The sequence below is a fragment of the Octopus bimaculoides genome, chromosome 11, assembly GCF_001194135.2.
Source record: "Octopus bimaculoides isolate UCB-OBI-ISO-001 chromosome 11, ASM119413v2, whole genome shotgun sequence".
Lineage (NCBI taxonomy): Eukaryota > Metazoa > Mollusca > Cephalopoda > Octopoda > Octopodidae > Octopus > Octopus bimaculoides.
The window spans coordinates 738663-742773 of record NC_068991.1 but is presented as its reverse complement, the minus strand read 5'-3'; the positions used below and the strand labels follow the sequence as shown (position 1 = coordinate 742773).

Sequence of the window (4111 nt, the reverse complement as noted above, 5' to 3'; positions counted from 1 at the left end):
ATATATATATATATATATATATATATATATATACATACATATATATATGTCAATGTTCAAACTTCGTAGTATCTACTAATATTTTTGTATGTCTTTTGTCTGCCTGAATTACAGTCTCTACTTAACTTCTTTTGCATCTAACGCATTGGTATAGCTCTTCGTATATAGATTCGTATATAGATTTATTATTCATATTTTTCATGGTGATATATATACATATACATGAAAGCACACTTGCACACACACACGCACGCCTACGCACTCGCACAATCACTCACACACACACATCATATATACATATATATATATATATATATATACATATATATTTGTATTATGTATATATGTATGCTTGAATGTATATACCTTGTGGTAGTCTCTTCTCCCTGTCAGCTCCCTTCCTTGCAATCTTCAATTGTTATACATTCTGCCAATGTATGAAATCAAGGAATTATATAAGAAGGTGAAGCACCAGGCTACATTTATTAAACTTTGTTACCAACTTTTGCATTTGTTACATTCGGAGTTTAAACGGTACCGACTGCTGGTATTATTTTATCCCATCGTGGGGCTAAATTGTTTACTAGTATGACACTTTATTCAATGTCATGTCTCACTTCAAAAACATGTGTTTCCTACTCCTTCCTACGATTTTGGGATGTTGGGCAAGTATCTTTTAGTCTGCTACTCACTATCAAATTTGTGGAATTTGGAAGACAGAACCTGTGGGGAAATTTGCTATGTATATACATATATATGTTTGTGTGTGTGTGTGTGTGTGTGTGTGTGTGTGTGTGTGTGTGTGTGTGTGTGTGTGTGTGTGTGTGTGTGAGAATTTACGCTTGTGTGTTTGTGTTTGTCTTTCACTACTTGACAAATATTGTGGGTTTGTTTACATCCCCTACCCTACTAATATCATAATTAATATTTCGAGTTGCAACTGTACCCACCCTGGTCACTATACCCTCTTAAGCTCTTAACCTCTAGAAAAGTACCTCGTCTCCCTGTGTAATGTAATCAGCCCAACTCCCACCAAGCAGGTTTCACCGTTAATGTGTTAAGGCCCGTCACTAGCAACACACACACTCATTCTGTAACCCCAATTGCACAACGGCAAAGCGGAAATATGTCTGGGAGCTCAAAAATGCTAATATCGACTATAAGTAATGCCTTGCGCCACTCACAAATTACAGGAGATACTTAAATAATTTGCATACTTTTCTTCCTGTTTAAGTTATGCCAATGCTGGGAACGTTTTCTTTTGTATATTCATTGCATTTCGGCCCTTAACCTTCAACGAGTGGTGGGCAACAAAGACCGAGTTAGCCTTCGCCTATAAAAGGATTCCATCTACGTTCTCTTGTTGAACTATAACCGCCTTAAACTGATCTCACCCAAGTAGTTTTCTTCATTTGTTTGGGTTCCAACTCAAACTTCTGCAAGAAACTTGCCGAGAAACCACGGCGGCCGACTTCGGTGACTGACGAGGTTGTTTGTCATCCTTTGACGACAGCCTGATATTTGGCTTTCTTCTGTTGGTGGAAACGTTAAGTCTGTCCAATCAAGGTACTCATGAATAGCAGAAACATGTCTAATCAAAGTGATACTGCTACCATCCCATCCATAAAGACATATCTATCCCTCCGATCTGCTTGTATTTTTCGTTCTGAGGCTTCATTCCAAATAGAAAATGAGTCCTCTGTTGTTGCTTTTGTCTTAGGAACCTAATCACTTTTCGTTAAGAATCTGATCCGTTTGGATTGTGATATCTGCTGTTCGTTGCTCTTAACATTCTGTCAATCCGTTCACTTGGCAGTTTCTGTAAAGCACTTGTCGCGACTCCATTTCTACCGGGATTCTCCCAGTTTCCTAAAGTGACCAGGCAAAATATGGTTCACGACGCAAAGAATTGATCCATGTTACTTGCAGGACGATCTCCTTCTCAGCCCCGAAAAAATGCAATCTGATCAAACCCTTTTCTTGCATAAATTTTCACCACCGAGGCTTATCAAATTTCTGCCTATGGACTCCCTATTAAATAACCCTTCCAAAAGGGTCGCTCAATGCTTAGGTCTCCTACTCCAACATACCATTATTTCCAAATTTTGCTCCACCATCACCACATTCCATTATTTTCCCGGCAATTAAGGTTGAAAATTATGCTTGGGTCATTCCTCGGCCACAACGCTATTGCAACCCTTCAGATTTTCTCCTCCTCCTCCTCTTCCTACACGCGGCCACACACACACACACACATCTAAACAAGACTCTGGCCTGTACGCTTCTATATAACAACACCCACACATAACATCGGTCCCACCTACAAACTGCATGATTCCCTCCTCCTGGTAAAGATGGTAGTGGAGGAGATGAGGGAGGAGGTAGTGGTGGCGGTGGTGGTGGTACCTTGGAGTGAAGCAATCCAGTTTTCAACAAAATATCGTTTTCTATTTAATGTTATCGCCGTTGTGAGTTCAAATTCTATAACAATCGGTCATAAATAATCAACAGACTACAGTTCCAGTCAAATATCCTCCCCATCGCTTGAGATGGGGAGGATATTTCCCTCAAATGACATGCAAATTCACTTCAAGTAATGTATGATTGTCATGGCTGGAGGGCTTTTCCTCATAGATCTGCTGGGTCGGGGCTAACAACAATACTTATTCTCCCCTCTCTCACTCTCAATCTCTCTCTACATATACGCACACACATATACATACATGTATGCATTTGTATATATATACATACATACATATATATATATATATATATATATATATATATACATAAGTGTGTTTGTGTAAGTGTGTATGTGTGTGTGTGTGTGTGTGTGTGTGTGTGTGTGTGTGTGTGTGTGTGTGTGTGTGTGTGTGTGTGTGCGTGTGTGTGTGTGAGTGTGTGTACACACATGACCACATGATGTACGATCTAACAACTAGATGGTTACTACTTGTAGTAGCAGCTAAGAGTTCTCCAAATTGCAGTCTATCATCTTAAATGAGCACATTGGACAACGCTGACCTCGATGCACATGGCCTGAAAGAGAAAGATGAGTTGATCACTGGTCACAGCTGGAGCATTTTGATTATAGGTCATCTGGTGCATCAGTCAAGGCCAAGGACAAATAAGAATTAAAATTATTATTACTACAATTTGAGAGGTGGGGAAGGTTAATCGATTAAATCAATCGAAGTATTAAACTGGTATTTTGTTTTATCGATCCTGAAAAAATAATGTGAAAATTGACATGTCCTGATTTGAACGCAGATCGTAAAGCTTTGAAATTTACTACTACAAGATATTTTGTCCAATATCCTAACGGTTCAGCCACCTCATCCCTCCACCACAACCACAAGACCTTATCAAACTCTAAAGAATCAAAAGACAATTATTTCATTTTAAATTTTGTCTTTCATATTTGCCGGTTGTATTTTAAATACACTTTCAAATGTACTGAATTAAATGTTAATAACTTAATTACCGGACTACTAATTACTTAACATTAAATTTAATAATCATTATTTTTTTTTTAATTGATTAAATTTTGCGGTGATCTTTCGTCTTTTTCTTGTTTTTCATTTCATTTTGTTTTTTTCAATTATTTAAAATCGCCATCATATTTGGTTTTCCTTGAATCACAAACACACACACACACACACATCTCTAAAAATAGCAGCCGGTATAAATGCTGGTTAGTTGGCTGGTTTGTTCGTTCGTTGGTCGACTTGCCCCGTCATGTTTTACATCATAAAGAGTAAGAGAGAGAGGCAGAGAGAGGCAGAGAGAGGGTGAGAGCGAGTAAAAGAGACACACACACACACACACATACACACATACACACGTACACACACACACAGATAGACAGACACAGGTACAAAATGAGTGTTTCATAACTTTCTGAAAATATATACATTTCTTCTTTTTTATATATATATAGGCGCAGGAGTGGCTGTGTGGTAAGTAGCTTGCTTACCAACCACATGGTTACGGGTTCATTCCCACTGCGTGGCACCTTGGGCAAGTGTCTTCTACTATAGCCTCGGGCCGACCAAAGCCTTGTGAGTGGATTTGGTAGACGGAAACTGAAAGAAGCCTGTCGTATATATAT

The 4111-nt window shown here is 38.6% G+C and overlaps 1 protein-coding gene across 1 annotated transcript in view; it reads left to right on the top strand.

Moving 5' to 3' along the window:
• LOC106882757 (synaptotagmin-7) overlaps window positions 1-4111 on the top strand; it is a 114545-nt gene that overhangs the window by 866 nt on the left and 109568 nt on the right. The gene's annotated exons all lie outside the window — the stretch shown is intronic.